At 46.2% G+C, this 14,989-nt stretch overlaps 1 protein-coding gene across 8 annotated transcripts in view; it reads right to left on the bottom strand.

Annotated features, from left to right (window-relative positions):
* The window catches only part of LPP (LIM domain containing preferred translocation partner in lipoma), a 353,500-nt gene that overhangs the window by 316,535 nt on the left and 21,976 nt on the right, over positions 1-14,989 (bottom strand). For 5 of the 8 annotated variants that reach the window (XM_062606305.1, XM_062606310.1, XM_062606308.1 and 2 more), the window contains exon 1: positions 7,285-9,819. The gene's annotated coding sequence lies outside the window, so the exon portion shown is untranslated. Of the gene's footprint in view, positions 1-1,265; positions 1,287-7,284; positions 9,820-11,100; positions 11,209-14,989 lie in introns of those variants that run through there. The other 3 variants (XM_062606306.1, XM_062606312.1, XM_062606307.1) reach the window with 3 other exon arrangements.

The following is a 14,989-nucleotide window of genomic DNA, read 5'->3' as shown; positions in this document are numbered from 1 at the left end:
TTGAGGATGAAACAAAGCCTCTCAGGAAGCTGTGGAAGTCCAAGTATCTCTTTAAGAAACTGAAAGATGCATATATAGGAACTAAATGACCAGTGAGTTTTCCAGCTCAGTTCCATGGAAGTTAGTGTAAAGATGTTTTTACTGGGGGATGGGTATGGCAAAACATAAACAACTGATTCCACCCATATCCCATCAGATGTCACTGAAGCGCAACCTGCTGCACTCAAAAACCTACCCATGTGATGTATATCAATATTAAATATATATCTATGTATACACACACAAGTCAATCCCTGATTTACTGTGTAAGTCTCTAGAAGACCAACTTTGATGGCATTAAGCAGAAAGTGGCAAGTTACTTATGCACTTGCCTATTAAAGTTTAGCAATAGCGCACACACAGGATTGCATAAAGCATAACCACCCAGCACCCCACCAGCCACACGGAAGATCTGAGCCCCTCCAAAAGCTCTTCCAGTGCTGGACTTCAGCTAGGATCAATATTCTCCATTCAGAGGAGAAACTGGTACTTCATACACTGGGAGGTGACTCATCATAGTAGCTGAGTTACAACATAGCGTTAAGGTCATCTCTACTCTCATCTACAGCATCCCACAGTATCCCCTCCCACAGATGACTTGCTGCTCTTTTTTTCCCTCCTACTTCTTTTCCCAATTTCTACTCTCCTCTTCAACCTCCATTCCTTTCAGGTCTTCTCACCTTCTTCCATACCCAATTACCTTCCTCTGTCTATCTGCTCCTTAAACACCCTTCTCATAACCAGCAACTCCCATCTCAGAAGTCCTTTTCTTCTAGGAATCTGCTTTATCTGGAGTTTAATCTCCAGCCATTACCCATGCCCTTCCTCCCCCAGCCCTCAAGAGCATATCTGTCTGCCTTGAATTGCAAACTCTTTAGGAAAAGGATTGTCTTCTTCCCCACCTGAAAAGCACAACATACATTTACAGGGCAGGTAAATGACAAATAAGCGGTCTCTGTGTTACCAGCGTGGGCTCCCTCCACCAAGCTCCCTTGGTGTTTCTCTTCCCTCTGCTGCAAACTAATCTACCCATAAAACTTTTTCTTCCTTCTCTCTCAGTTACAAGGTTATCACGGATATTCATCAGCGTTGGTTCAAAAACAGTTAAAGGAGGTGGGGAAACCAAGGGCATTTCCCAACCCTGGTCTCCCATAAGCTGAAACCCCAAGATGGAGAGAAATTTGTGAGAACACCACAAGGGGAGAACATGGACAGACATTACTCACTGGGATTATTTCAAATGCTGCATGCCTCATTTCTATTCAGTTTTCAGTGGGTCTCTGGGCAAGCAAACACACACAGCTGTTCGCTGGGTGAGCATCTACAACAGCTTCCACCAGCTGAGTGTGCATCTGCCATTGGAAGAAGGTTGGAAAAAAGGCAAGTGGGCTGTTGAAATAGAAAAGCGGGGTAAGAAAAAGTCACCCACAACACACAGAGCATCAAGAGGTGACTAAGAGGCAGCCCATGCTCCAAAGACAAAAAAAAACCAACAGGGAATCCACCCCCCCACCATCCATATCAGAGCTGAGCCAATGCATCAAACCTGCTGGTTGCCCATATGCAAGGGGGGATTTGCATAGCAGGAGTAGCAGTTCTCGGGGATCAATGTGATTAAAAATGCTCATTCAAACAAAAAAAGAGGGCAAGAGTCCTTGCTAGACAGTTCACAGAGTTGACTCTATCAGCTAGTTTCTTATCTCAGGAGAACCTGAGTTGTCTGGGGTTTCCCAACAGCTCAAGTTGCTGCTCTCTGCCCCCCTGCATTCCTCCACCATGTGAACTTCACCCCCCACCTCCCCCTACACACCAGCCCCTCACCTACATGAAGACACTGCCTCTGTCACCTGGAAACACCCATCTCCAGTGCTTTCTCAGCTTTCATGAATTCTTCCCTGGCAACATGCTCAAAAGCCTCGTCCTTCTCCCCTTCTCCCCTAAAGTCTTAACAACCTCTACGAGATTATCTGATGTAGTTTTCTCACACTTATACATCTCAGTGGAGAATTAGCTGATAACTAACAAAGCACTGCAGGTAGCACATACATCAGGAAGTATAAGTGAGAACACCATTACGCTATGAGAAACCTTATCCAGACCCTTAGGAAAAAGTAGGTTTTGTTACTGGTTTCATCTGAACTCACCAGCTATCCTCAGACTACACAGCAAACAGGAATACCTTTAAGTAAATGATTGGGGGTGGGGGGGAACATTCCAACCATGCTGTGACTAGAGACAGTCACCCAGTCAGAAACAAGACAGGCACAATGAAAATCCAGAACAAAAGTTGAGGATAAAGCAATCGCCTAGAAAACAACAGGAGATCGGGTAAGACCAATCAAACCAACAAGTATCCCCTCCTACACACTGAATGCACTTTTCTGCATAGCAGCATTTCACAAGATAGAGATTGAAGAGCTGGTGCTTAACGCTGCCCCTGGAGAGTTGCCCAGAAGTTTTTACATTGCTTAGCACCCTGTGCATAAAAGGGCAGCAGTGGTGACACTCCTGGTGAACTCCTGCTGGCCAAGCTGTCTGGCAGGTATAGCTAAAAAAGCCATTTTTGGAAAATAGTGCCTTTTTATAGCTTATCTCAGTGCTGACAGCTGCCTCATGTCTCTAGAAATAGCAGGATGTAACAGCCATGTTTGCAGGGACAGATTTTAAAGGTTCCATCTTCTAAGAAACAACCTACACATCCAGAAACAGAAGGCCAGATTTGTTTTGATACTGGAACCCCCTTCCATATGCTAAGCATGCCCACGGATTTGCAAAAACCCTGCTCTGAAAATGGGATGTTCATTCAGCAACAGGCAACAAGTAACTTGCGTCTGCCTTCCTATAGAGTCTGTTCCCAGCATAACCGGCAGCAAAATAGCACACAATTAGGCTGATACTGCCTTTTGCCGAAAATCATTGGCATTTTCTAAGAAAAACAGTGGTGGAGGAGAGCATTAAACACTGGGAAAACAAGTAAAAATACCCTGCAGCTTCAGCTGATCAACACCTCTCCGTTGTTCCTCTTCAGCTGGAGTGAGACAGAGATCCCAAAGCATTGTTATGAATCATTCGAGGTGACAGAGACACAAGCCACAGGCTGTGTTCCAGGTCAGTCCCACTGCTACAAACCCCAACCACCCTGCCTCCATCGTGTTCATGAGTATGACAGGGATAATGTTATTTTCCTGCCTTTTAGCAATAACAAGCTTTTTTAGGTAAAAAGAGCCCAACTCCCAAGAATTTAGCACTGGAAGAGATAATGCTAAGGATGTAAATGGCTTAGATTGTAACAGGACCTTGCAAATTTTCCACAGTACCACCTTTTACCAGCAACAGTTGGACCAATTGTCTACAGCATCTTCCTCATTACGAGACCTTTTTTTAATTTTTTTTTTAACTGAATGAAGGGGTACTAAAGACAACGACCTGCTGTGAAATGACCAAAATTCCCATGCAAACAACCCATTAGCAGTGTTCAAATGCAATTTAAATTACTAGTTGCTAAAGTGCCCCTCAATTTCATGGTAAGTTTCCAAGGAAAATTACATGCTATGTACTATTTAATTGATTGTTTTCTACTTCTTAACATCCATTTATTCTCTCCTCCTGTCTTTTCCTTAATTTCAAGGGATGGTAATGACTTTTTGGGGAGGAAAGGGGAACAACTAATGGAGTTGGAAAGGGATTTACCTGAAGAACAAGGATGTAGGAGGGAAGTGACTGCCAAAATCAGGCAGCTTCACTGGAACTTGTCCTTGTGGTATTTTTCACAGCAGGGGTGTGAGACAGCACAGCACAAGGACTCTTTCCTCCCAGCCACAGGCAGCCCGGCTTTCAAAAGCTGATGTTTCTTCAAAACGAAGTCAAGCAATAAGCACAGTTAACTATTAGAAGACAGCAGTAAAGAAACAAGAGCAACTTCTTTCCTCCTCCTGGGCACGCTAGTCCTTGAACCGACACACTCACTGGAGACAAACAAGTTTCTCTCATTTGGGAGATCTCATCCCAAATGCAAATACCTAGTTCTCAGGGGCAAACTCCCCCGTAAGTTGACTGAAGAATTAGTCTGCAAGTGAGACCTCCTGCTGCTTGCAACAGCTGGTACAGGAGAATGTGTATTATAAAGCTAATAACAACAGACCTGTCTTAAAAGCCTACACTCTATTCAGATCCGAGGAAGAAGCAGCAGTACAATTAGGTGAGGTACCATCTGGAAAGGATGGTGATACATGTTGGGATCATGTCACACACTAGCAACATCTATCAACTTTATGAAATACCCAATACAACTTTGTTTTCCTTTAAGCAACAGACTCAGAAATATTTTGTGTTCAGAAAAGTATGACTTTATTAGAGTAAGAGAGATGGGTTTAACAGCACCACTTGGCTTGAGGCTGTGAAGTGCGCACCTGTCTGTGGGAGCTGAGCATGAACAGTCGTATGGAACCAAAAGATTTGCACTTTTCCCAAGTTTGCCACATGGTGCCTCAGTTTCCACGCCTGCACACCAGGATAATAAAGCTTTCCCCAGCCTGTGGGCACGGTTTAGTGTTTAAAGGGTCTGAAAGCTTTGCCTACAGAAATAGGAAGTATCAGATGTCTAGAGCCATCTAAGCTCACAACCTTGTCTCGCCTTCATCCCTTCCATGCCTCTGTGCGCTGCACATATCTGCAGCAGCTTCTCTTACAGGCTGCAGGGCATGTACACCCAGCCCTCAAGTGAATTCCTGAAAGCATCAGAGACACACAGTGACAGTGCCACCAATTTGCCACATCCCGTACAGTGCCAGCCTTGGATCAATTGGTGCAACAGCTGGGATGAAGGATGGGCTGAGAACCAATCCTCCATACATGGAAGCTAAAGCAAATCCTCTATATTTAATACATCATTAGAAGTAATTAAGAGTAGCTTAAAAAAGGAAGGCACGGAGCACACTTGAGGTCCAGTGCCATGGAAGGTTTCTCAGACTTGTGCATTTACCAGGTGCCAGGCTGCAGGAGGGAAAATCTTTAGATAGCTGTATTAATTTACAGGTCAGCCCTTAATGGCTGTGTTCCTGGAGCAGAAGAAAAATACACTGTGAACCCTGGTTAGCATCAGTGATCATCACTGGATCTGCCCAGGTCCTCGAGAAATACCAGATGGAAAGCCTTGGCAGCCTGCAGTCCCAGCCATGGACATCCTCCATCCTCCAACAGCCCTCCCAGCCCTGCCTGCACCCATTGAGGGGACACATAGGCAGCACGTGGGAGCTCATCCTTCACAGTCCATTCAGCTCTCAAGTCACGTCCTTGCAGCAATGAGATGTTGCACAGAGAAAGACCGGCACATGAAGATTAATGGCCCCAGTGTGTTTCCCCAGGCATGCCAGATGAGCACTGCCCAGAGCCCTGTGTTACAGCACTCAGGCACTGCTCATCCTTGTCTTCCAACAGTCTGTCATGGCAGGCAGGAAAGAGGGATAACTGAAAGGGGAACAGAACATCACCATTTCCAGTCCCACCATGCTGCCTCCGAAACACCAAGCTAGCCACAAGCAGCTGGCGAAGCCTGGATGCACCACATCCATGCACCACCAGAAGCAGGGGCTGATCCAGGGCTCAACCAAGCACGGGAAGTGCTGCGCAAGGACAAGGTATCGCCGTCCTGTGGGGCCATGTGTACACACACAAAAGCAAAGCTCAGCACACAAGGAGTGACACAGATTGCCAGCTCACTGCCTGTTACAGCTTGGCACCACCACACATGACACAGAATGGGCTGCTCCCTGGCAAGTCGCTGGGCTGAGGCTTCAGGTGTTGCAACATCTCCGTATGTCTCCCCAGCATCCTGTTTTCCAGCCCATCACCTTCACTGTCTGTTCAGGCCATATACTCTTTAGGACAGCAGCTCTTTCCTTTGTGCCAGTATCAAGCCCATTCCAGTGGGGCCCTGATCCCAAAAGCTGCAGTAATCTGAGTAGCTTGTTGAAACGGCAAGGATTAAAACGCAGCTAAAGCCTACAAGCTCCCAACATGTCCCACCTGCAGGAACAGGCTCCAGCAGTCCCTTCATCATCTTTTGGGGCCCAGTACTTTTCAGCTCACACCCCATCCTTGTGCAAACTAAGACAAGTATCTATCCCTGCCCAGAACAATTAAGCCAGTTTTGCTCCTCAAGGAGCTGCTGCAAATTCACATCTCTGGAAAATCAAACCTCAAACCAAGTATTAATCCCTATTTAAAAGGGCAAAAGAAAAACAACAAAAGATTTAACTAACAAAGGTCTTAAATTTAAAACAAGGAGAGTATGATAACAACAGGTTTGAATCAGACTAAAAATACAAGTTAGTTGAGAAGATACAAGTATCACTAACCAGCAATAGGAACTATAAAGGGTTTTTCATCAACACCCCTTCCCAAGTAAAAGGACAAAGTGCAGTACTTTCTGTCCGAGCCACAGGACTGGCTGCTATGCACCCCCTTGAGCAGTGTTAAAAGCACTCTACATGTTACATGCTCCAAATGACAAGAGGAATGTGGGATGGTGGATCTCCACTCCAGATTCCCCAGTCTGGTTTTAGCTGCCATGAATAAAACAGGAAGCAGAGAATCTTCCAGGTTCCCCCGACACCCCTGACTGCCTGGATAAGCTGCAGTTTCCTTTCAGGAAAAAGAAAGGAAAGGAGGGGGGGGGGGGAATAAGAGAAGCAGCCAGCTGCAATACCAGAGAGATTAAAAACTTCACACTAAGGAAAAATAACGAGTAACAGGAAAAAACAGACACTGAACCTTCATCCAGTTACAGCAGCTAAACTGCTTCAGGTCCCTAACAAAACAGTTAAATATTAACATTTGAGAGAAATATATCTATGCATTATGCAGCCTTTTCAACACACACTTAAGAGACAGAAGCCATATTTAACCTATATTTCACTTGCTGACCATACGCATATATACTCATTTAACTCTACACTGCTCTGCTGCCTTGCTGCATAAACCACTGAAAATAAAAGAAAGAGCATGACTGAATGAGAGCTGGCTTAAATTATCTTTACACCTAGGCCTGAAGAAACATTTTGCCTTTGAGATCAATCCACTAAACCAACTTTCCCTGCTACAGAAGGTTTCATAGGGTCCCTTGATGTTGACTGGAGATTCACATGCCTACCTCCACCCTCAATGCACACACTTCAATGCAATCCATCTGACTAAACAAAACAAAAAATCCCAAGCTGCTTGCTAAAGCAGCAATGATGCACTTACCAGCATCCAGGCAAGCTCCTTCGCTAACACACTTCCCTCCTGAGCAGATCAAATTTGGAACAAGGTCCAGGAGCAGGAGAGAACTAAGAACTGACCACAACAAGCTTCCAAAACAAGAAAGGGCGGGGGGGTATGGGGGGGGAGAACCTTACTACAGGAATTCAAATCCTGCTTCCACCAGACCCTGAGTCACCTCCCCTCCCTTGCAATAGATCAGAGCAATGGGTAAACATTTCCAAATATGGAGATCAAAACTCCAAAGGATGTCAAAAAAAATCATCCTTCTCTCCCTAGCTTTGGCACAGGGAGGACTTGCCCCTCTGGAGCCTGAGCTGAGCACATCGCTGTTACTGACCTACACACAGCCTGGACATGGGACTACATGTCACCTTCTTCACCTGTGCTTTGGAGGCTCCTGGATCTATGGGTGACACTGCATCTCTGTCTCATCCATGGGATGCCTGGTGACATGCAACAGGGGCAGCTCCAGGAGATATCACCCCTTGCCCACCACAAACCATCCTTTCATCCCTCACTCATCCACAGAAAACCTCCTAGAACTATTTTTTGGAGTACCCTTTGAAGGCACACAGGCAAATTCAGGCTGTGTTTATCATGATACCAGCTTGGCAGCAGAGAGGGCAAGGCTCAGCCGTCAGTGCCACTGGAGAGGTCCTCGATCTCTGCTGGGACACACAACACAGCATCCCATGGCAGGCAGGAACAGGAGAGCACTCAGCCTCCCCATCCCTAGGAGAGGGGCTTGATGGTCGATGCTTAAGCCCATACGGGAAATTTAGGAGGCAGAACAGTTAAGCTCAGAGGGCACAACTGTCCCTGCAGAGCCTGCCTGCACACAGAAGCAGTATATCTATGCCACCACTCCCGACCTGCAGGCAGCAGGAAGGTGACTGCTATGCCTGCCAGCATGGGATGACAGCCTCCTCGTAGCTGAAGCCATGGCTCCAGGAGCAGGCAGCCTCTCAGGAATGTGCAAATCAGGACATTTTCAAGGGGAACAGGCTGCTGTGGTGATCCAACCAGACCAGAGTGATTCCCCAGCACCACCCACAAGATGCTATTGAATTTATAGGGAAGGAATTCCAGAGCTGACTCTGCCCATGTATGGCCAAAACAAACTGTAAAAAAGCAACATTATAGTACATCTGGCTTTCGCTGGTACTGAAGCACAGGCTTTGGGAGGAGCCAAAATCCTGCAGTGATAGAGGCTGTACAATTACATCCAGTGACTACGCAGAGGTCAGCGGCCCATGGCAGCATCAGTTTAGCACCGAGTATCACAGGTGATAGAAAAACATGTAAATGCTTGCTTTAGAAGAAGAAAATAACCCACCAAATATAAACAAACAAAACCCCCACACTTTTATGCTTTTTAGAGTAAGAACCACATTTAACTTTGTGATCCATCATTATCACTGTAAAAAACAAACCCTGCCAGGAAGCACCAGCACATGTCCATTGCACTGACAGTTATAAAGGTGGTTATAAAAGCTTTAAAGAGCAAACAGCCCAGGTGGCACTAAGTGGTACACCAGGACAACATCAATGCAATGGAGGCTGGGACCAGCTCTCAGCGGGCAGTTAATCAGTTATTTTTCTAAAAACCCACTAAAACCTCCCTCGGAGCCATGTACCCCAAACTGCCTGCAGGGCTACCAGAAGCATTCTCTGTGGTCAGAAATGGGAGATATTCTAAGCACTGTAGTCACCCTGGCAGAAGATGCTCCAAAACCAAGGTAAGAAGGGTCAGGTAGGTGCAGGTTTTACAAACTCCGACACAGCTTTCCAGCCCCTTGCAGAAAAAAATTACCAAGGTATTGCTTGGTAATTTGCAAGGACAAACAGCGGGATGACACAGGGAATAATGCAAGTCAAGGGAGGGAACTAAAACATGGAGGACAAACACCTAGAACAGCAGAAACCCAATCCTAGGCATGCACCAGCCCTTACTACTCTGAGGTTCTGCAGTATGAACAGATCAAGCTTCTCCTTAACAGTTAAATGCCACTACCTTGCCTGCCCTGCCAGCATGGGAAATATTAGCTGTGTCAGCTTGAGAGGCAAAGGGCTTACCAAACAGGAGAGGAATGCAGGCTGCAGTGGCATATGCAGTGGGGATGTGAAAACTAAACCCAGCGGAACGTGTGCGGATCTCGATGCTTCTGCCTTTGCACAGGGGTCAGGCAGGATACGTTTTACAGCTCTTGGGGTTGAAACCTGGGAATAATGTCTTTGTAACCTTAGAGGGACTCCTGTGCCAGAAACTAATGTAGTTGCTAGAGCGGCTGGGAGCTCAGGGGCCTGAGCACATGAGGACAAGCCATTTCTTAGCTCCTGGCAGACAGCCCAGCACTGCTTTTGAATAAGTGCAAGTTGTACCCATCAGGCAGGGAAGCATGTGTCTCCTCTGAGCAGCATTTGGTGATGGGAGACCCTTAACACAGCTATTTCCCCAGCTTCATGTTCCCCAAGAAAGCATTAAGATCTCCCCTCAGTTTCCAAGCTGAAATGCCATTATACGGCTAAGCATGACCTGGCATTCAATGCCTCTCGTTTAGAGCACCTTCTACCCCAAATGACACAGAGGAAAGAAACCAGAGGGATGGACACACCCGTGTCCAGCCACATGCAGCCTAATCAGGAGCTCCCTGCTACATGGCACGACAAGTCCCTGTCCTTGCCACAGTCCTCACCTGGGAATGTAAAAACTTGGGGGCCTAGGAATCCTAGTCAAGCCTCCTGCAGAGCACTACAGATTGTCATCAATCAGGCACCAGCTCAGGCTTGGCTAATTCCACTTAAATGACATTATATAAGCAGGGTGACTGAGAATATTTGATTCATAAAAATGTCTTGAAGGGGCAGAAAGCACTACCTGCATGGCATACAGAATAGAGAGACTGCTGCAGTATCACAGGAACACAGACCATGTAATGCAGACAGTGAGGACCAGGGATGCTCATATGCACGCATGCACAACTACACACACATATGCCTCCTCCCCCGGTGTACACAGGAGCAGACTTGGGACTTGCAAGCTGAAGTCCTATGCAGCCAAAAGTTAGCACAAATGTTTGTGACAGTTCCAATTTGCAGGCAAAGACAAAAACCGGGTGCAGAGAAATAAATATAGAAAGAAGTCAGGCAGGCAAAGCAGGTGCTGGCTTGCAAAATCTTGGCCAGAAAGGCTCCCCAGGAGGTTGAATCTGGTAGTTTTGCAACAGCTCCTCAGCAATACAGAAGAGACAGAAAAAGAAAAAAAAAAGAAAAAGAAAAAAAGAGAAAATGAATGCATATGCATTCTTTTATCGCCATATATAGTATATACAGACATTTGGTATATACACCCCCAAGCTCTCATATGCCACCATATAATATATACTGTATATGCACATCTTTGTTTCCATGTGCCTAGATTTGTACAGCGTGTGTGTGTATATATATATAAAATGTGTGTATGTGCATGTGATTACTCCCCAGATCACCTATCCATGTGTGGTACCACACATCACTCGACAGAGCATGTCTAAAGCCTCAGCACCACAGTCTGGGGTGACTTCTGAAGACTTGCAGCTTCTCGCTGCTCAGCTATCCCCCAACAAAGCCTGTAGGTGCAAGCATCACCCAAGAACCACCAGTTTGTCTTGTATTTTCCAGTGATCCCAATCCACCCAGACCCCTCCACCCTCACTTAGGAGAGGACTTTTCATTTTGGCAGAGAACCATGAACAAGGTGCCACCACCAGAAAAGCCACAGATCCTTCTGGGAAGTTGCCCCTCACACCTGTGAAACACATTTACGTACCGGTTCTCACGCCTTGCTGGTGGGATGAACTCAGAGCAGGGCTTTTGGAGACATGCAGGGCTCCACAGGAGTCACGACGATGGGTTTCTTTCCCAGCCCTGCAAAGAGAGAGATACCCATGTGATGCACACTGGATGGGCCTCCTGACGGCTTGTCTCCAGAACTTGCAGTTTAACCCACACAGCTTCTGGGCACTGCAGCATTTTCCTCTCCAACTTTCTTATACAGAAGCCTCCATACTCCTGAAGTCCTTGCACTCACCAAAAGCAAGCATCACCACCTCAATCTGGGCCAACAACCAGCACCAGATATCACAGCCCAGCCAACAACTTGCATTTCATCAAGCCCATCCCTCCTTTACTGATCTTAAAGCCCCTGAGAATGAAGAAATAAAAGGAAATGTAAAATGAGGCTTAAAACAAGAGAGCACGGTGAATCCATTGCTCATCTCTGACCTTGGGCACAGAGAGGGAGCTAGGAGGCATCGTTTAATTCATTTTGCGGGTTTACCACTACACCACAATCCAGTTCACCAGCACTACACTTCAGCATAGCCTTTTCTCTGAGGAACTCTGCCCTATTTCCATTGGGGACTGTCACACTCTTTTCTGTAGCTGCAAAGCAGGCATGACCCTTTCCTGAAGTGACTGACTTGGTGTTGTTTTTCCCCTCTGCAGAAGATGAAGGTAGAGCAGAGGGGACAGTCACGCCATGCAACCGCTGTCTTTGCGCATGGCATGCTACCGAGATAGGCAGCATCTGGATCACACACTCCTTCCTGCCCCTGCTGGCCCACGGCTAGCATCCCGTCCCAGCCACTTCCTGGTCACTCTGACAGCCCTATCTCTGCTCATGACAGGCACAGGCTTGCCTTGCCATCACCACTAAGCAGAGAAAGTAACTGCTGTTTGCTGCTGTAATGATGGAAATGGGTCAGTTCAAACTTGTGTATACTGCGCCTGGGCTGCTCATGAGCATGTATGTGAGCCCACAGAACCAACATGCAGCAAAATGCAGAAGAATGCTGGTGGCTCAGCTCACAGTCCAGATCCCTCCTCTTTGTCACACCCTGAGATGGCGGCTTCCTGCCCCTGCCAGCATCACTTGCCCCCCACACCATGCCTGATGCTACAGTAGCCAGGACAGAAGGAGGGCTCTCACATCTCCCAAGCAGTGGTAGATCTCCTTTGCACCAACACTGTATGAGCAGAATGAGGTCCACCCTGACCCAGGCAGCACTTTCCCAGCTCAGTCCCATGGTTCCTGTGATAGCACCTAGCCCTGATTCCTCACAGGGCTGGGCAGGTATAAAAGTTCCCACACATCAATGCTTCCCTCAGGTGTGATAAGGACAAATTCAACCAGAGATTACAATGGCCTCTCCTGTTCACTGCAAGCTTGGGATAAAGATGAGTAACTGTGGGGTTTTATTGCTGGTGAACTCAGCCAAAGAACAATTTCTCTCCATTCGTCAAAGAGGAGACAAGTACAAGCAAATATTATGGTTGTGCATGTTTACTTTTCATTTTAAATTGATGTAGAGTTATATACAATTTAGATCCTTAAGGCTCCTGGCAAAATGCCCTTCAGTCTTATCTGCAAAGGCAGAAGACAAAAACATTCCCCTCTGGTTCCAACACCATTTCAATTCAACTCACAACATCAACGCCAGGACCTCCAGGTAAGACAGCAATTCTTGGGACTCAAACCATGTTTACAAGATCTTGGCTTAGGCTTGTCTTTCACCAGGTTCAACTCACAGAACATTTACAAGATCAGTTACAGGGCCTGGCAGACTTGGCTAGTTGAACCGCATCTTCCTGGCTTTACTTTCCACATCCCTGTCTCCATCACCTTGTGACTGGGGTTTCTGCAGCAAGTCAACCAGGACCCCACATGTCCTCCTTGAGCACTCAGCTTTAGCCTGCTGTGAAACCACCCACCTCAGCAGCAAGCGGTGCCCAGCATGGTCCCAGATGGGCAGCAACCCCCTGATGGCCAAACAATGCACTCCTTCCCAGCCACACATTCACAGCTGGGCAGGACAGGGACAGCCTGTCTGGTCACAGCAATATCCACCTCAACTGGTCTATCAAACCACTCTATTTACAACCCCATATCTTTTTCAGAAGGCTGCAAAAGTCAGTCTGTGTCTTTAAGAGCAGAAATCCCCAGAAGACACATGCAGAGGACAGACCCAAGGTACCAGAAGAGCTGCTGCTCTTCATAAGCTCATTATGATGAGCTGCTGCTCATCATAAGCCATCAAGCCATGATGCCACCACCAAACCAGACTTCTTCAAGACATAATCTCAACAAGCATTTCCCATTGGAGAACATTTCTTGAGATTTAGACCCCCCCAAACCTCAAGATCAGCAGAGCTCCTCTCTCAAAAGTCACTCATCTCAGTTGCCTGTACACATCCCTCAACAAGGAGCACCTGAGAGCCTCACACCAGAGAGCTACACAGAGGATTAGAACAGTGATACTTGAACCGCACCAGCTCTGCTGAGCAAGCAGGCAAAAGATACAGATCTTGAGAGACAACAGCAAGTCCCAGAAAAGGGTCTGTCCCTCAGAGTCATGTTCATTCCTGCTCTGGCTCAGGTAGGGAAAGATACACGAGTGCACAGTACAGGTATACCCAAATCACTACCATCAACTCCAGCGTTAAGTCTTTCCCCCACTGGAGTCCCCAGAGAAATACACGCAGACTGTCCCTAAGGAGTCACACCTCTGGGTTTCATACATCCCCCAAGAACCCTTATGGGGAATATTCAGGTGCTTTTACAACAGAAATAGTAACAGCAGGCATGTTTTTAGCTCTACAAAACTGAGGTCCTCCTAGTTTAGAGCCACCACAACAGATGCTTAGTAGTCTGTGCACAGCTAATTCTGATCTTCATCTTGCAACAAGAAATCCCGGCTTTCTATCACAGTCCTGCAGGAGAATTGCAGGAAAGTCTCTTTGGTAACACAGCTTTACACTGCCAAGCTCCTGTCTGGCATAACTCAATATGACTCTTGTGCCTTCCAACCACCAGCTACAGCAGCCAAGACTTCTGAGCCTGTATACACACCTATGTGTAGACATCTGCATCTTCATTTTTATGCCTAGCACAATACAGACCACTTATTTTAATGCACCATTTCAACAGGCAATTTATCATTTACAAGTAATTTAAAGCAAGTGTCCAAACAGCAGGAATCAGCTATCACAGTCAAAGCATTAAGTAAATTCTCAGAACAAAGTACCAGAACCAGAATTTACTGAAAGAGTACATCTTTCACAGAAGATTGTTTCCTCCATTTATTTCCTCCAACTAGTTTAATTTAATACACAGATCATAAAAAGCTGAGAAAGTGATCAGAAGTTAAAAATGCCATCCCAAGCTGAAAGGTATATAAGATGAGAGACTGAGAGCTACAAACTCTAAAATCCTTAAAGACATGGCAATCAGAAACAATCTGTTTATTCATTGGCTGATAATACTGACCCTGTATTATCAACAGTATTTAACAAACAACTAGAGTATGGAAAACAAAGTTTCCTGCTTACAGATTTAAATCTAAACGCAGTAGTTTAACATACCTGAATTTAAACATCAGTCCTCTGTTATGGTTTAAGCTTTCTTATATTGCTCAGATTTTTCAGAAATGGACAGTTTAAAACCTCTGCAAGAGCTCCAAGTTTCAAAGAAGCACAGTCAGCACTTTTATTAAAACAGGCAGCCCTAGCATAACTTTACAGCGGTCACTTAGAAATTGAAATAGCCAGACTCGCCAGTCCTTTTAAAAGACAATCTTACCCATGAAAATAATATTGTCAAGTGCTAATTACACTTCTCACATAACAGCCTGGCTGAAAGGCATCTGCT

This window comes from Pezoporus occidentalis, unplaced genomic scaffold (assembly GCF_034315485.1).
Source record: "Pezoporus occidentalis ecotype Australia unplaced genomic scaffold, CSIRO_AGI_Poc_V1 ctg95, whole genome shotgun sequence".
NCBI classification, from domain to species: Eukaryota; Metazoa; Chordata; class Aves; order Psittaciformes; family Psittacidae; genus Pezoporus; species Pezoporus occidentalis.
Note: the sequence above shows the minus strand (reverse complement) of the source record. Positions and strands in the feature narration are given on the sequence as shown.